Here is a 19294-nt window from a genome sequence, read left to right on the forward strand (position 1 = left end):
AACTTTCCTAAAGCAAAACTGCCCTGCAACCTATTACTGTCTCCAACCGTGCTGTCACGAAGGGGCTGGAAGGGAGATGCGTTTCCCTCGGACACTTCCATGGGGCTCACCACCTGGTCTACGGACTGGTCCGGCTCCTCAAAGCTTGACATCCTCCAGGGGAAGTGACATTAAAATGAGCCAGGAAGCAGTGCGCTCTTCTGATTTTAGCAGATGCTGGGGAGACCCTCTGTGATTTAGGGTCCCAATGGCATGACCTTTAGTGAGCAGGGTGCCATGAAAGGACCCGAGACCCAGCGCTGGCGTGCTTGCACATGAGATGTGCCAGGCTGTACATTGACAATTATTCACGGCATAGAGGCTGCTGGATGAGGATGCCGTGGCTCTGGGGTGATGTGCCAGTTCAGCACCGTGGTTCACACCTGGAAAGGTTTGCAGGGCTTTACTGGGCTTGCTGGTGTCCCAAACTGTGGGGGAAGAGGAAGGACGGGACGAGCAGAGCAAAGCCATGCATTTGGGTGGGTGCTTTCAAGGTGGAGGGATACAGTCCTCCCAGATCCCTGTCCTCCTCCTCCTCCTCTCCTTGGCAGATCTGTAGCAGGCAGCAGAGGTACAAAGGGCACCGCTATTTGAAACAGCCATAAGCATTTTGGTGTAATGAATTCAACTGTCAGGGAGAATTATTTTTCACACTGGTGTAACAGGTCATAAAAATCCTGTCGGGGAAAATTCAGATGATGTTTATCTGCCCTGTAACATGCAAGTGTGAAAGATCACAGCTCCAGTCCAAACCGGAGGTCCTCTTACATGATGCACTCTCCCTTTTGAACGTATGTGTAACCGGAGTCCCGTCCCTTGGCTGGCTCATCCCTTTCTCTGGTGAAGCTGAGGTTCTAATGGAGTCGGACAAAACCACCATTTCCCACGTGCACTCTCCGCATACCCCACACATTTCTGTTAGTCTCCCACACCAGCTGCCCTGGGGGCTCAGCACATGCATATTGGTTTTACCCACTCGGGCTAAGTGACCACGGTACTCCCCACATATTCTCCAGGGATGGCTTACAAACACCTTTTCACTGGACCAGTGAGACTCCATCCCACTGGATGAGAAGGCAGGGGAGAGGACGGATCCCAGGCACAAGACTCTTGCTCTCCATTCACTCCCAGGTTGCTGGGCTTCGTCAGTCCAGCATGGTCCCCAGTGCCTGCAGATCATTGAAAGCATGAGGACAAAGACCAGCGTGCTGGCTGCGGCTTGCTTAGAAATCTTTGAATAAAATGGCTTTTCCATGAGACAACGCAAGCTCATCAGAGCTGATTTGTTCCCCAGGAGCACAGCGGCTGCTATAAACTTTCACAGAGAAAAGGGTGGAATTTTTCCTTAAAGCCAGAGTTTGGAGGAGGATATAATACCAGGCCTGCCTTGCCAGTAGCCGAATGATTAGGACAAGGAAAGACTGAGTACAAATATTTTGGCTCAGCAGAGCTTGCACTTGGACCTGGGACTCCAACACAGTCACTGGGTGCCTCGGGCCAGCTCAGCATTGCAAAGCTGTCCTGGAGCATCTAATTCTCCAAGAATCTGGATGTGGGATGGGGAAGGCAGAAGAAAGCAAGAAACGTTGCAAGAACAAAAGCAAAAAAACCTCTGCAACAGATAGAAACTGGAAGCTGTCATCAGCCAGGGAATATTTCCAGCTACAAGCCTTCTCTCCGTTATCCTTACTCTGAACTGCTCAGCTAACCCCCCCCAGGACTGGCATCTCCAAAGTCTCCTTTTCTCTTCCTCCTTCTTCGAATACGTATGTTGTTTTCAAATGCCATACATACATACATACATACATTGTAATACATAGAACGTATTCCAAGTATTTTACATGCAAACTGCATGTAAACTTTCCATTAAACCTTCTGGGTTTTGTGCAGTACATGTAAGAGAGTCCGCAGCAAAGTGGTGATTTTACAAAGACCTCTTTATATAAAAGTTTGAGTCACGGAACCAAATCGTGTTCCGCACAGAGGCGCAAAAATGGTACAAAAATTAAGATTTTAATTTTAATGTGATCTTAAGTGTTGGTCCCAATTAAGCATATGCCCAAGTCCCATTGGAGTTAAGCACATCATTTCTTTGCTGAGCAGGGAAGGCTGCTGAATCAGGACTCCAGACTGTAAAATTGCTCAATTGCCTTCAAATTTCTGGGGAAAAAAAATAGTGTGCTCTGAAAGCAATCACAAAATACATTTGGTATTCAAAGAGTACAAGTGAGTGCAGGGCTTATAATTAAATCCTTATCTACGAAGCTGCTACTGAGTGACTGTACATTCTGGGTAATTTTTAATGGCCTGAAACTCAAAAACCAGCATAACCAATTTTTTTCTTTTTTTGCAGAAGACACAGCTAGTTAGCTATAATTCTGCAACAAATCCATTACTGCAAAACAAGTCCCTGATTCTGCAAGCACGAATGTGCTTACTTTTAACGATGCAAGCGTACCAAGGGAGACCACGTCGGAAGCTACCAGCGTTGATACGGAGCAGCATGCAAAAGTGGGGCCCAAATGAAAATAAGGATGGGGTGAAGCCCTGAAGCATGTAGTGCAACTCTAGCCCTCCTCTTCGGTCCCACGGCTGCTCCTACGCAGGGCCTGGGAGAAAGCCCATGGCAAGGTGACATGTGTGACACCGATGCAGACATCAGCTGCAACCAGTCACGGGTTCTTTTCGCCCTCCTTCTCCCTCGACTCCTTAATTATGCCATGTTTTCTTAGAAATAGCTTGTCAACGCTTTTCACCTGGGTGAAAAACTCCGTGATGTAGTAACAGCAGTTCAGTAAATAAAGTCCCACATTAAAGAAAGGATACATGGGGCAAATTTTCAAATCTGGGTGAATGATTTCTTATAAAACTTGGTAATTTAAAAGACAACTTGTCCAATTTTGCTCCACCTTTTGGGAAAATTCTCCACGCTTTGAAGCCAAACAAATTTTGCATCTGATAATAATGTGGAGGTAAGGTTCAAAACAGAAATGGTGGGTTTGCATGCTGGAGAAAGGCTGCTGTGTTTCCCAAAAGCACAGCGAGACCGAGGACGAGCTCTTCTCTGGAGTCATTTTCCGTAACACTGTATTCTTTAAAAAAATAAATCATGCCACAATTACAGGATCAAATGTGAGGTCTTGCCTGAAATAAAAAGTCGCGTGTCTTTAACTGCAAATAAGTTTTTTAAAAAGCTCCTATGCAAGTCAAAGCATAGCAGAGACACTCTTTGTGGGGCCAGTTTCCCCCCTCCCTCCTCCTTGGGCAAGGAGCATGGCTCATCCCCACCGAGGTGGGGTTTTGGAGCCACTGGGCAGATTGCTCCCGGGGGTGGGGGGATGCTGCCATTCCTGGGGATTATATAGAGCAGCCAAAATAGCTTATAGACAGGCTCCTCTGGCTTCTGAGGTCTTGCTCCGGCTGCCTCTGTCACCCATGGCCGCCCGATGGGGGTACTTGTGCGTCTCACCTTCTCCACCCGCCTGCCAGCAGCACCCTGGCCTTAAACCCAGCCCAGCCCTCACCCAGGCGTTACCCAAGTGCCACCTAGGGCTCGGACATGACCGAGTCATGGTGTAAGGCCACAGTGACAGAGAGATGCGGCCAGGTGAGAATTTGCCCCAGGACCCTGGGACTGGTGTTACATCCCCCAGCTCACTGCACAGCCGTCAACTCTCCTGCTTACACCACTGTAGGACTTTGGGGATGCAATGTCTGAGTTTGTTTTTCATGGTCTTGGGCTTTATTTTTGGTTTTGCCCCCACCCCTGGATTTTGCCTATCTCTAAATTTTATTGGCTCCTGTGCACTGGTTGCTAGGTAGCTCCCACTCCTACTCCCTTCTGCTTGCCCTTAACTTGCTGCTGATCTCTCCAGTAGTTCCTGCATCCTTTAATTACATTAATATCTGTTACAGATATATGAAAAAAAAAAAAAAGAAATAGAAAAAGAAAAAAAGGCAAAAAAAGTGCTTCAGAAACAGCAAAGGCCAGTCAGCACAGCAGGCCTCCATCTTTTGACTTTATCTTAATCCTCCCTTCCTGCTTTTTCAAGCACACCCCCTCGAGTCCTTTTCCTTCTCTTGAGAAAAGCCCAGGCATCCCTTGAACTCATTTCTGCACTTTGCCTCAACAGTCTCTCCCGTAACTTATTCCATATGTTTGCTTGGCTTTGCCTTCTGCCCCGGTTCCCTGTTTTCTCCCAGCTCCTGAACCCAGTGATCCTATCACTGGGGCTCTTTGTTGACTTAATTGGATCATCAGCCTGGCTTCGAAGCTTCCCCAGCTGGCTCTGCTCCCCTCTCCTGGGCTGCTGCCCCGGCCTCGAGTCTGGAGAAAAACCTCTTTTGGCACTGGATCTATGAATAGGTGATACAGGTTAAATTTAAAATATGTGGAAGCCGATAACCACAGGTGCAGGGGCTGCAATTCCATGGCTGGAAACAAACATCTCTTTCTGGCGGGGTGTAAGAGGAGATAGGGGACCCCTGTGGCACCGTGAGCAGGGAGCGCTCCCCGACCTGCTCTCCCCCTGCTTCGGCCCTCGGCCCTGCTCACAGATCCCGCCGACTGCTTAAAAAAAAGCAGCAGCTTGTGTGGGGAGGAGAGCGGTTTTGAAGGCTCCGCAGAGGAGGTCTTGGCTCTGCTCCAGGCTGCAGGATCAGCCAAAGAGCAGTGCATCCCAGCAGGGCAGGCGTAGGGTGGAGATGGGTACTCCTACCCACCAGCTCCCCGAGGCTGCCCCACTCCCTCCTGCCCTGGCATTGGGCATCAGCTGGGCCACATGTGTCTGTCTGGGTTTCCTTGTTGCCTGCTCTGATGCTGACGTTGGGACTGGGTTGGATCTTGACACATCAAACCCATGCCAGGGTGTAGCTGTGTACCTCGGTCTCCGAGATGCTCCCCTTGCTTGCTGTATCCCGCTGCACCGTGACAGCTGGGAGAAGCATCCATTGCCCCTTCTCCTAAGCTTGGACATCTCAGCCTCCCACTCGTGGGAAGCTTGCGCTGGTGCTGGTGAGATGGGGAGCCCCCCAGATCCTCCGCTATGAAGGCACGGGGGAGTAGCAGCACACTTTTAGCCAGGGAGGCTTCAAACCCACGCTGTAACTCCTCCTTCCACCAAAAATAAATGACGGGTGTCCTCATTGAACTGTGATAATGACAGAGGAATTGCACAGCCCTAACGCTAATAAAGGCCATACAATGATGGGGAGGGGAAGGAGAAGAAGGGAAACGTAAAACACCATCTCCTTGTGGTGTTTGATCCATGGTATGGCCAGAGTCAGAAGGAAAGTGCTGCAGCTAGGGGTAATTTTTCTTCCTGCAAAAAATATTTATCAACAGTTGAAATCTCAGTTGCAGCATCACACTATTAAAAAAGCTTACATGCTATCATATTTTATTTTATGACATGGAAACTTTGGAGGCAGCATGGAACTTTGTTTCTGGGGAGGCCTCACTGATGGCTGACTTAGCCACACAGACTTCTGAGGCTCCAGAGGAGAAAGCACTCATTCTCCCCTCTGCTCGGACAAAACCTTCCCCATAGGTAGGTGTATCTGTCTGTCCTCAAGCCTTGAGTAGGAGGCTGCCAGCTGCAAGACCTGTTCAGATCACGCTACTGCTTTGTTGGAACCGTAGCCGTGCTGTGCTGCGGAGCAGGTCTCTTTTGGACAGTCCCACAGCTCACTCGCTCAGCTGATTTAAAACCCTTATGAAGCCTTCTGCTCCTAAGTCTCATTTGAAATGCCGCCCATCATTCCTGTGGAGTCCAGCTGGGAAGCGTCGGCACCAGGACCCCAGCATGTCATCAGTAAATAGGTGACTTTCCTCCAGCTGGGTGTTCATGGGGCTTCTCGTGTAGACACGTTAGCACAGTGACAGCCACTGTCGTATTGCGTTTTTGTGCCTCCTGCCACGTGGTAGTTTTGGGTTGCAAAGAGCTGAGGTACAAATCCACTTGGCCATAAAAACCCATGTGCTTTTTCTGTGCTCTTACCTGTTTGCCACCTGCAGAAACAATGAGGCCGAGATGGTGTCCTTGTGCTTCGTATACCATATACCTCCCCAACAGCATCTTCCCACAAACACAGCTGAGCTGTCACTGCCCGTCACCTATATGCTAAGCCGTAGCACCATTTCACTTGTACTCTGGGTGCGACACGGGGGCAGGAGGAGGAGGAAAAATATGGGGTGGTTACGTAATCAGGACAGAAATAATTAGGTAGATGAAATCCTAGGAGAAGTAATCCATCTTTTGAAATGAACTGGCAGCTTGAAAAATTTAGAAATCTTCATCAAACTATTACAAGCCTGAAGTGTGCGTGTGCTTTGTTTTATGGGTTCTTAACACATACAGGACATGCAAGTATAATTAAGGGTTTGCAGTCCATCTTCTTGATATTGGAGTTGGACACTGGCGACCACGATAAATAATCCGTAAATGATCCTTCAAAAATGAATAGTCTATCAATTAAAAAAAAAAAAAAGACTCTTGGCATATAATTCACTTAGCTACTTAATGTTGTCGCCTTTGGTGCTGGAGGTCTAGATTAAAAACAGAAAACATAGAGTTAAAACACGCCTACCATAATATTATCCAAGGTAACTTTTATCAACTCCGTACATAATAGGAAAGTAACAGAACTAGAAAATGATTTCACCAGATCAAAGGCTAGAAAAAGGGAAAACGTTTCCTTCCACTTAAAAAAAGAGGGGCACAGAAGACTTATAATTGTCACCACGTGGCAGATGTGTACCAGACATCTGAAAACACTCACCTGTATCTCCGGACCCCTGAAAATACTCACCTGTGTCTCCGATCTGACCGTGACTTGCTGCTTGTACTGTATATGAACAGAGGTTTCTCTGCATGGATTCCCCCATCCCATGTTCCCAAGCATAGCTGCTTCATTTCAGCGTCACTTCTAAACAATTACCAGCTACAACCTGTCCTCACCGTGCTAGCAAAGCAATGCTTGAGAAAGTGCTATCTTCTCCCACTTTGACGAGGAGTGGAAATGTGTTTTCCCTTATTTTCAAGCTTGTGGTTTGCTGAGCGTACTTCTGACTTGTTCTATAATACTCACTAGCCACACTGGAACGATGCAACCCGTGTGCTGACGCCAGTAGCTCCAGCCCAGCCAGCTTCAATCTGCAAGAGATTCACGTGGCTCGGGCTGTCGGAGCTGCGCTGCCACTGCTGAGCTGAAAGAGAAGCTCTTTGGTGGCACGTGCAGCTCGCCGTTCCCCATTCGCGGCAGCCTGCTCCTTAGGGAGCACTGAACTGCCAGTTCCTCTTACCAGAGGGGCGAGAGAGAGAAAGTCACATCCCCGGTTCAACTCTACAGCCTCGCCATGCTCCCGGTCAAGCAGGGCTCCCTGCACCGCCTTAGGAGCTGAGGCAGCCCCAGCTTAGGACTTCTCTTCGTGGACTATGGTGACGAGGGCCCAAGTGGTGGCTGTCCTCAGGAGCTCCAGCAACCCATGACCTGCAGCACCTTTGGTCCTTCCCCCAGGGTCCAAATACCTCAAATTCTCTCCCCCAGGCTCCCAGTGCTTGCATCTCAACCTCTCTGACCCAAACCTCCCCATCCCACCCTCCGAGCCCCTCCAGGCCCAAAGGGGTGTACACCACTCCCTGCTTGCCCAGCATGTCCAGCCTCGGTCTCCCTTGTGCTTTGCAATCCCTGTCCGGCCCCAGCTCCCAGTGTGTCTGGGGCTCCCAGCCCTTCCCTCCCAGGGCTGCTGGCTGCCAGCAGCTGAAGGGCTTCCTGGCTTTAATAGTCACATCTAGACTACCTCCTCTCCAAACAGCTGCAGCAGATGCGTGGATGCATTTTTTCAACATCTTGGGCTGCCTGGGAAAGCCTTGATTCTCAAGGCTCTGTACAGCCACTCCCATCAATACTGCAGGCACCGGCTCTCCACACCACGCTGTGTTCCTTGGAGCAACTGAGATGAGGTTAGGTTGGGTGAAACTTCCAGGGATTTCCTTTTTTTCTCTAACAGCTGGCTCCAGCCTGCGAAACATCTGTCCAGCTGGAAAAGACCACGGAGCTCACGAGACTCATTTTTACATAAGCTGGCCCCTGGTACCAGCACCAAGCTCCACCTACAAAGCCCAAGTCATCCTTATCTGCAGTCATCTCCCCTCTCCTGTGTCTTACTCAGGCAACCATCCATCTTGTCCGCTTCTTGTGATTTTTGGGAGAACTCTGCCACCATGGCAACGATGTGTCAGACAGACTGACACACACCCATAACGCTGGAGCAGACGCCTCAGAGTTTTTGCCATTATCAAATCCTTCCACTTCGCTCACCTGTTAACTTGTCCAATGCTGACATTCCTGTGTTTCCAGCAAAGCCTCTGATCTAGAGACCAGTTTGCTTTGCTTTAACTGGGAGAAGTACTGGAAGTTGTCAAATTTTTTATTGCACTTATGAAGCTGAAATAGCAGAGTTAATTTCAAAGGAGGTATGAGAGGTTGGAATATGAGTTTTGAGGCTGGTGACTAGTGGCTCGACAGCAGTCAACGGGCAGGAGTCCATGCGTGGGCTGGCTATGCATTTGATAGCTATCTCAAGAGTGCATTGGCTGGTCCTTATGGATTTGGTAAACTATTGCATCCTAGTTGGTTTGGTTTTACAAAGCTAAACCCTTTTCACTTCATATCTCTCAACAAAAATTCATTTGGATGTATGATGGGGTCAGGGACTGTGTATTGGTAGCTGAAGCAGCCTTTTATCCATCGCGTTTTGCACTGGTGTTGACCACTGGCAGGGAGTCACAGCCAACCAATTTCCAGACCAATTTGGAGCAACAGGGCGGCCTCAGCCTAACAAATGTCTGCAGACTCCCCTCTTGGCATGGAGGAAGCCAAGGGTGAGGTACCAGCTTCTCTTTCCATATTTCTCCTCCTCCTCCTTCAATGTCTATGTGAGGGAGGAGAGGTTCTGCCTGGGATGTCAGCTGCATCCTTCACCGTCTGCATGGGGACGACTTCGCTGGACACGTCTCCAGCCTTCCGGCAGCCAAACACCTGAGAAACCTGGCGTGCCCATGACTTCTCAGTGGCTTCAGTCCCAGCTTCAGAGACTTGGAGATCATCCTGGGCAAAGGCAGACTTAACTCGGGGCATGGTGGTGATCATGGGGGTCATCTAGAGAAGCCGAGAAAATGAGCTGAGGCCGAGGGCTCTGGTGCCAAGGATGCGCATCTTCTGTGGGTGAGAGTGAACGCAACTCAGACAATGCTGCAGACCTTAAAAATGCAAATCTTTGGGCTATAAATTTACTACTCTACCCAAGGCAGTTGTTAGTTTTCTGTATTTATTTATGATTCATTACAATCTGGATTTTTATAGATCTTCTACTTTAAGTTTTATATTTAATTGAATGAGAGTCCTGGTATCTTTCTGCATGTGTTTATGTGGTTTTCATTAACTACTGTGCAATCTAAGAAAGATCTTTGTTAACCAAAAATAAGGAACGTTTGTTAATGTTTAATGGAAACAATAACAATAAAATTACACAACCATAATTAAAACCACCCCAACCGTAAAAGCTCCTTCTTAATGAATCATATTAAGAGGGGGTTCAAGCATGTATTTATGATCTGGGTTGTGATTTATGGGCTAAATCCTGCCCTCGTATGCCTGCATGAGGCTTTCACTGATTTCCATGGGGGCAGCACGTGCAGCGGAAGAAGGCAAATTTTGGATGCGTGCTGATTCAGTGCTGCCAAAAAAGAACGTTATTTTACCCTGACACAGTATATGCAGAACTAAAACGTAACCCTCCTCCCCCTGCCATTAAAAATAGAAAGAATACGAAGCGTGACGTTGCCGTGTGCCCTGGAGCTCTCCTGGTAACTGGCTATTGGGAGCTTTTCCAGTGGACGGCCCAAACTCCCAGCAGTGATTTATCACTAATTGTCGCAACGGACCTAGAGCTGCAAGCGTTTTGCAGGAGAAACAATAACTGACGTCGGCAAAACCACTTTCTCGAGCAGTTTGAAGGACCCAGCCTATTGCACAGCATCGCACGTTCGAGAACAGGGCTCTCTTTTGTACTGGAATTTCTCTATGCCGTGCCAGGAGCAGAAGAGGCTTGCAGCGGGCGCAGCCCTCACTTGCTTTCCTTCTGAGGCTGATTGACTTTTCCCACGTGGAGTAAATGGGCCCTAGGGCATAGGAGAATCAGACCCAAAGCATTTCTGATTTGCACGGAAGGGTCCAGAAAGACAAGGCAGTATTCACGAAGCTGATAAGACATTATGACGCTAATGATTTTTAATTAGTCAGATATAGATTTTTTTTTTTAATCTGGATACTTTTAGGGCACAAGCAGATAGATGGGCAAATAACATCACCAGGCACAGCACTTTGAAGGTATTTACAACAAAAGACCATCTTTAGAAAGATGACGATCTCCATCTATTCCAGAGCGAGCACAACTGCAATCTTATTTAACAAACCCCCGATGGCTGCATGATAGAGCTGCAAACTTGCGCTTGGGGGGAGAATTTAATTTCAAAAGCCTGCGAGCAGTAACCAGCACGTCGCACAGGGCAGGCTCTGCATCTCTCTAAGATTTCATGTGCCTCTGCCTGGCCGTGTAGCCCCTTCTCCATCCCTCCCTCCATCCCCCGGCAGCCGCTGGGTCCTGGCTGTGTCCCCTCACCCATCACAGCCAGCGGCACCTCCCCTGGCTGAAGTATTTTGCAGAGCAAGCCCTGGACCCAACTGCGAGCGAGCGAGAAGGGTGGGGGAGGCTGCAGACCGCGCTGCTTATGCTTGTTTGCGTAGGCTGCCAATGCAACTCGGAGACTTATTTTTTAAAAAATGGAGCCCCCTAATGTCTATTTAAACCAGTAAAAATATACATCGCCTTCAGCCTTCCAGCCGGAGCCCCGGTCCCTCAGAAAGCCGCTCTCGGCTTCTTCAATTAACAAATCCGAGGCGAGCGCCCTCCTTTCCCAGCACAATGCGGGCTGCCGCTATTATCCCTGGCCTCCCAATTATCTCCGAGAATCTTTCACTTAATGAAGTTTCTCTCTCTCCCTTTCCTGGCTCCCCAGACTCGGGGAAGCTGCCGAACCAATTTAGCGAAATGTTAGGAAGAATAAAACATAACTGCATTTTTCTTTTCTTCCTCTTGCCGTTTGGTCGGCAGCTCCCTGCTCTGTTCTCAGCTGCGTCCTTCAGAGCGGCGCAGATCAGAGCATGGAAATGCATATCTTGTGGGTGCCAGGAGATGTGAATCATGAAAATGGAGACAATTCCTTCCCCTTGATCACAGTTTGCCCACTTTTTTATTAAAAGGAAGCCTTAAATAAAACTCTCACATCTGAACACCTCCAAAATCGGGAATTGGATCTAGGTTTTGATTGTAATTCTGCCACCGTCTATGACAGTAATGGGTCAAGCCAGACTTCGGAGGTGAGCCATTACCTGATGGTGCCCTGTCAAAAACCCAGCATAAATCAGGCTGGGACTGCAGTGTCTCTGGACCAGCTTCCAGCCTCACAACATTGCCTGGCTTTCTTTTTTTCCCCTGACGTTGTTCCTCTTTTCTGCTTTTACCTCCCTTCTGTGGTCATCACTTTGTTTTGTCTCCTTCTTCAACTTTAACAGGATGTCTAACGCTCCTTCCACTGCCCTGCCTATAGATTTTTCCTTTCCAGGTCACCCCACTCTGTAATAGCTTCTACCTATGCTTTCCTATAATTAAGCATTCCTATAATTAAGAGCAAAGAAGAAAAAGAAATCCTTAGACTTTTTTTTTTTTTAAATATGCCACATTGCTGCCATTAGTATCTCATGATGGCAACGCAGTATGTCTTATTTAACACCACATATTTATGAGGAGAGGCAAAAGACTCCTTTGTCTTACTATTCTCTCCTCATTGATAATCCTCGCAAGGATTTGAGCCCCCGAGAGCACCTACCACAGTGCGGATTTCCCTGGTTTAAAACAAAGGCTTAGCCACCCCCAGGGATGCAACATTTGTGGCTTCTTCAGGAGCTAGCCCTACGGAGGGATGCACGCAGCAAGGTCTGAGAAGAGCTTTGTGTAGCCTGAGCAGCTAAGCCCGTGTGAAAATCTTGGAGGGAAAGTTCCTGAAATTTTAAAAAAACTCACTAGAAAAAAAATTTAGGGCAGGATTGATGGGAATTGGTTTGCAGACCTGGACATCAGTGGACAGTTGTGTTTCTGGCTGAATGTTTTTCACGAGAAATGTCGTCTTCTCTGTGAAAATGCTGAGCTGTCCCCGAGAAACCAGATGTGCCACACTTCTAATTTCCATTCATGCTTTCTGACCCTGCATTCTTCATCTCATCGTCTCTGCGGTTCGTGCTCTGGGCACAGCCCTGTCCCTATCCCCGTCCCATTCGGTTACTGGCACTGCAGCAATGACATCCCATCCACTGTCACAGGCCACCAAATCGAGCCTGGAGTCTGGCTGGAAAACAGAAAGCAGGGAGAACTGTCGGGGTGAGAGCTCTGATTAACACCCCCTCTCAGGACTGCTGAGCTGAAGCACTTGGGGATTATTCTGGTGGACAAAAGATCTCTTGGGAGGGGGAGAATAGAAAATCACACTAAAAAAATTACCTGTCCCCATCCCCGAGGAAATGCTGGTGTTGTTCAGATTAATTAGCTGTGCAGGACCCTATCCAAGGGCAGGCTCTGACTTTACCTGAGCTTAGTGTGGGCTTCTGGAGAGTGAAAAAAAGAGGCCAAGTCCCTGGCTGGCCTTTTCAAAGTGTAAGGGACCTATTTCAACCCAAATGCATTTCTATTACAGTTTATTCCAAACTCAGACCACGTGCAGACACTGCCTGTTGGCACCTTGGACATGTAGGTGCCTTTTGGAAAGCGCCGCTGGGGAGCTGGCAGTCAAAGCAAGCAAGTGATCCAGTGTCTGGGGTGTCTGCGATCGGGTCCTGCTTCTATTCCCGAGCCCGGGGGCACAGACACTGAGCTGCTAAAGCAAGATGATGCTCCCAGGCTTGATTTTTGCCCGTCCTAGCTCCAGCTCTGCGGATGCAGGAGTGGAAATTGCATCGGGAGCCAAAAACTGGAAGTGCAATAAGGGGAAGGGAGCTGCCGGCTGCCCAGCTGAGACCCCCCAAAAGCGCTGGCACCCAGAGACAGCTGCCACCCCCGCGAGCTGCTGGCTGCCCCTGCCAGGAGAGGTGAAGTCCTCTGAGGGTGATGTGGGCTGCCGAAACCTGGGAGGAACTCCAGTTTAGGGGAAAAGCACGCTGGAAGAGGAGGGAGGAGAAAGCACGTGGAAAAGCACTCAGTGACAAGCATGCTTCCCGCTTCAGTGGCCCAGCAGCCCAGTGCTGTGCTGGTGCTCAATGGAGCGGAGGCAGGAAAATCCATTTGGCTGGAGCCAGCAGCGAGCGCGAGTTTGTCCCAGCCTGGCGCTGCGATCCCTTCCATGTCCGGTCAAGGGTATTTTCCTCCTTCTCCCGCCACGTTGTCGAGTGCATCTCTTGGCTTCGGTGCTAGCCGGTTCTTGGTTTGACTCCTTACCGTGCACCTCCCTAGCCCGTCTCTGCGCTGTAAAGGGGTCTGTGCTCAGCGGGTGCTGTCGCCCGGGCCGCAGGGAACAGCGGAGGGATGGCCGCTCGGTGGGCAGCTCTTTGGTGCCCGTCTTCATCCCTGCCGAACGCTGGGCTGCTCGCTGCCTTCGCTCCCAAACGTTTAACTAACAGTCAGAGGCTGAGCCCCACGAGGATTCTTGCCTCTCTTTGGAAAGGGCAGAGCACAGCAGAGAGAGAGAGAAGCCAAAACTATGGCAGATTCTGTCTCTAATTTCAGGTGGCCAATTTGAACACTTTTCTTTTGTATTTCATACTTGATATGTCCAGATTAAGGCTCTCCTGCTTCCCACCGCAGCATGGATTGCAGTTCTAACCCCTCATCTCTCAAACCAGATACTCCACAAACGGAGTCTTCATCACCCGGGTGCTGGCAACCTGTACAAATTTTGGGATAAGCCACTTTCCTAGCATTCAGTCTGAGCTCTGTGGTGGTGAGGGATACAAATCAGTGTGTCAAGGCTTTTGCTTTAATCCCATGACTGTGACATCTCCTTCTGTCATCCTCACTACCAATTGCCATTTTGGGCACTGAAGGATGCAGCAGTCCCGACCGCAACAGCCTAATTCTCTGCAAACAGCAGTGTCTGACCTCTCTTCATTTCCCTGCCTGCTGCCTCTCTGCATGATGCCAAGGAAGGATGTGAGCTCAGTCCAGCCCGCAGCCCTGGCTAGGGGTGTTGTGCCCGGCCATGGGGACTAAAGAGTTCTGGCTGCCTTTCCTGCTTTCCCAGTACCGTAACCCAAAAATGAAGCCTACATCAGTATTGCTAAATAAAAGAGTGCAGGGATTGATTCATGTTCCCAAGACAAGGGACACTAAATAGCTTGTATGTTGGTATTTCCTGTAAAGCAGAGTGGCTCTGCCTAAATAATATGGTCTTGGGACTTCTCTGGGCCCAGAGGAACCAGCCCCTGTAGTCCTAAAATGTGACTATGACCCCTTGCACATTTTTTTCCCGGATTAAAGCAACTGAAGTAACAAGAGGGCTGTGTAGCAGCCCATCAGGGATGACTTTTATGGTATGAGAATTTATGGCATAGCCTGAGGTACAGCTTAAAGGCTTAAGGGGTGGCTGAAGGTGCTAGGTTTGCTGGGGTGGGAGTGGAGAGAGATAGCGGGGATAACAGGAGGAGCCCAGGCTGATGTAGCGTTTGTCACCTTGCCTTTTGGTGCTAAGTCCTAAATCACTCTTGGTCCCTGCTTTTGGGAGTGATCAGGTTGTGCCCGGGCAGTGCTTTGGAGAGCGCTAGCTCATACGTGGGTATGGAGCAGAGGAAGTATTCAGCAGTGGAGGTGATCCCATGCCCTGTGCTCCAGCTCACTCTCTGTCTCTCTGTTTAATGGTGCGCTGGCACCTAGAGGCATCAAACCCAGCTGCACAGGTCGTTTGATGGCAGCGCTCCCTTTTGCATCCCCAGCATGCTCCAGATTGCTTCTTTTTTTCAGTTGTAGTGTCAGCAGCTTTTGAAAAGAAAAAAAAGGGAGAAACCCCTCTGCAAACACAACCAGAAGGAAGGCTGCCAACCTTTAAACGGTGCTTTCACCCAGCAGAGCTTTTGGCAGTGATCTCCACCAGCTGAGCTAATGGTGCTGCTGATAGCTGTAGCAAACCATTCTTCACCAGGTGAATCAGCATCTGGAAGGACAGGAGATACGCACGTTGATGTGGTCTGAAGATGACCATGGCCTCTTAACAGGTGGTAACCATTCTCCATCCCCCGGGATGGCTTATGTGGCTTTCATCCCCATCTGCTCCTGTTCCCTGTGTTAATGCCCTTCTTCATTCATCCTAGCTTGGGGCTCCCTTTGCTTTTTCCACATGCTAACACTGGACACTTCCCATTCCTATCCGGGCAGTGCCAGGAAGAGCACTGAAAACCCATGTCATCCCATCGATGCTTTCGTCTCCAGCAACCAGCTCCTTTGCTGCCTTTGAGGGCCCAGAGGAGCAAGTACAGGGAAAATCTGGCTCTGACACTGCTGCCCTGGAGCCAGCCCTGGCAGAGCAGCCTTGGACCTGCAGCAACTGCGGCTGTCGCTTGCCCTGGGCTGTGCTGAGACAGGAAGGAAGGTTGCCCTTCAGAGGGTTAGAGGAGACTCACATTAGGGTAAATTTGTGCAGGGTCAGCAAAAAAAAGGATTCCTTTCTCCCTGGCAAGTGCTGAGATTCCTGATCCAAGCCCTGAAAACTCTCAAAAGAGGTGCTGGTAGAATGACTTTAGCATAGGCAAAACTGAAATATTTTCTTCCAGCTCCATTCAGAGAGCCAGCTGAATCATTTTTTGAAATGCTTCCCTAAATATCCAGCCAGAGATGTGGAAAATATCTACACAAATACGTAAAAGAAAAGCTTGCAAGGACTCTGATGTGTAATGCACTGTATTAGAGAAGGTTAGGGGCAGCTATCCCCACCTGCTCCAGCTCTATCACACAGCTCTAACCTCTGCTTTTGTGTAGTCTAGGTGTCCTTGACCAACAGAGTCAACCTCCAGATGAAATGTCCTTATCTTTGCCACAGAGAAAACACTTCACAGGCTCGCTGTGACACTCGGTCATTTGTGTGGTACTGAAGGATGGAAAGTGTTACACATGTGTTATGTATTATTACTAACTCGGAGAGTTTCTGATTTCTAGCACCATGAACGACAGTCACAGATGAGCAAGGGTCTGCATAGTTTATAACAGAAGTAGGCTAGAATAAGGATAGTCTTGAGCTTTCCATTGGTGATTTTTAATTCAAAGTCAGATGGGGAACTGGGGTTTGGCTACTGCTCTTTAGTTATCCAAATAATAAAATTAAGACCAAAGACAGATGAACTTAGGGGATGTTAAGGTTCAAATCATATCAAAGACTATACCTCAGGCCCAAATTTAACATGTTGATACTTGTTCTCCTTACTTTCAATATATGTGAGGGACTTTTTCCTCCTTTTTACAGAAACCAGGTGTGTATTCTTTTCTGGCTGGAATTTAATGGTAAAGTGTATCCCGGTTTATGTGCCTGATCTTCATTTCACGAAACAAGAAAGGAAAAAGAAGCCAGTATTGCGTGCAAGTATTAAAATGGCAACGGTGGATGGGAGCAAGATTCAATGCAATATAAAGCAGATTAGATTAAGCAAACTGTTGAAAATTTATTCTTCTGGTTAATTTTATCTGTAAAATTGTCCTAAAGACTAATATTGTCAATTCTCATTTGGCTCTGTAGGACCCTGTGTGAATCCAAATCCATCCTTTTTTGGCAGGCCTTTTTATCACCAGTAGAACAGTGACATCTAAGTGTCAAGAAGATGGGCCAGTCAGAGCATAGAAAATTGATTTGAGCAGCACCATCCGCCCTTGGCTGGCTGCAGATAAACAGTTCAGCTAATACGCTGCTCCCGACCTCTTTGGGGCTGCGTTTGAATATGATCTCATATGGCAGCTGCTTCACTGGAAATGCTGAAAGTAAAGTAGGCCCTGAGAAGTTTGACTTTTCTTTTGTGTTTTTGAAAGGTGAGGCAGAAGAGTGAAAAGAAGACTTGAAACAATGAGGGCCTTACACATAAAGGTCTATGTGCCACTTGCTGCTTAATCGTAGAATTATAGAATGGTTTGGGTTGGAAGGGACATTCAAGATCATCTAGTTCCAATTTGCTGCCCTGGGCAAGGACACTTTCCACTAGATCAGCTTGCTCAAAGCCTCATCCAACCTGGCCTGAACACTTCCAGGGATGGGGCATCCACAGCTTATCTGGGCAACCTGTTCCAGTGCCTCACCACCCCCAGAGTGAAGAATTTCTGCCTCAGATCTACTGTAAATCTACCCTCTTTCAGTTTAAAGCCATTACCCCTTGTCCTATCACTACATGGTCTTGTCAAAAGTCCCTCTCCAGCTTTCTTGTAGGCCTCCTTTAAGAATGGAAGGGCTGCTAGAAGGTCTTCCCGGAGCCTTCTGATTTTTTTTTTTTCAAATATTGAAAGTAAGAGGAACTAGTCTGCGTTAGACGTAAAGATACAAAAGCACAATGAAGCTATCTTGGCTCTTTTTCTTTCCTGCAGCTTGCTTTCCAAAACACCCGAGTAACTGATATGCTTGAGCCATTGTTTTAGAAACAATTTGCCCAGGTGCTGATAGTGGTGATGCTCAATACATCCCTTCCATCTAGCTGCTACTTTCTGGGCTGCAATCATTCTCATTTTCGACATCAAAACGGGAGTGGAACACACAGCATGAACCAAACTCTGCCCACAAGTACCCCTCCATCAGCCAGCTCTTTAAGCGAGGGCTGCAAACGGGAGTGGGAGCAGGACACTGTAGAGCCATCGCCATGGCTCCAAGGCCGTGTCGTGGCATGGCTGCCTCTGCCCAGGGCACGAGGGGGACAGCAAGGTTACAATGGCAGGAGGGAGCCCCGTGGCACTCGCATGGACTGTACACCCGTGCCAGGGCTGGCCCCAGGTCTCTGTGGCCAAAGTCAGAGGATAGCCCCCTTCGCCCTTGTCCCCAGCCACGGGCAAGCCTCGATCGAGCACAGGCCACGGAGGCATGGGGCTGTGGAAGGCATATTGCTCCGAGTGGCAAAGTGCTGAGGGCACAGAGGCAGTCCTGCTCCCCATGGGAAGGAGTGGGAATTCCCATCTGCCTTGGGCCTTTGCCTGGTTTTGGATGAGGGAGCGATCAAGCACAGAGGGAGGCAGGAAATATGTAAAAGGCAAAGCCTGCCACTCAGCTCGCTCTTCTTTTCTTCCCATTTTGAGATCAGGGGACTGGAGCGATCCCGCCATTCATCTTCCCTCCTGCCTGCTCCTGGGGCTGCTGTGCTCCACGCAGCTTCTTCGAGTGCTGTCATCCCTGCAGCATCCGAGTGCCTTCCAGTAGGGCATTAGGCGAAGTGACTAACATCTGTCACATGTGGCTCATTCTTTCTCTCAATCAGCCCCAATCAGCTTTTCTGCAGGCAGCACTTCCTATCTGCAAATAACAGCCATCACAGGGGCTGGCAGGATGGATGGTCTCTCCTCCACTTCTCCTTTCCCATCTTTATTCTGATTTTCTCCCATTGCTTTTCATTCCCTTTCGTTTTCTTCAAGCTCACCATCACCACCACTACCATTATTTGCCTTTGTCTTTCATGTCCTCAACAAACCTTCTCTCCTCTCTTTTCTTATCCCATTCCTTGATCCCTTTTATCTTTCTCCCATTCCCTCTGACAACTGCCTTCCTCTTCCCCTCTTCCCACCGCACTGCCACCCCTTTACCCTTCATCTTCTCCGTGTCCAGTGTTAGGACAGCTAGGTGCAGGGCTGGCCTCTGCCTCTGCCCCAGGTTTTTTGTGCTGGTAAGAGAAGCCTTGCAGCCTGCCAGGTCCCACCAGCCCCTGGGACATCTCCTTCCTTCAGTCAGTACCTTTCATACGCCAGCTCAAACTAAAGGCATATGGAGGCAAAGGCAGCCAGGTGTGGTCACACACATGAGGTTCTATCCACTGTCTCGGGAGCAGACCACGATTAGGAAGCAGAAGGCTGTTTGCACCCCTGGCCTGCTCCTACCATGCTGGTGGCTTTTGACAAGAGACCTTGTCCCCATTGCCTTGTTCTTGCCTTCTATAAAATGGGGACAGTGCTACTGAGTGCTTGGGCTCAGTGTTTTGA

Source organism: Tauraco erythrolophus, chromosome 1 (assembly GCF_009769465.1).
Source record: "Tauraco erythrolophus isolate bTauEry1 chromosome 1, bTauEry1.pri, whole genome shotgun sequence".
Lineage (NCBI taxonomy): Eukaryota > Metazoa > Chordata > Aves > Musophagiformes > Musophagidae > Tauraco > Tauraco erythrolophus.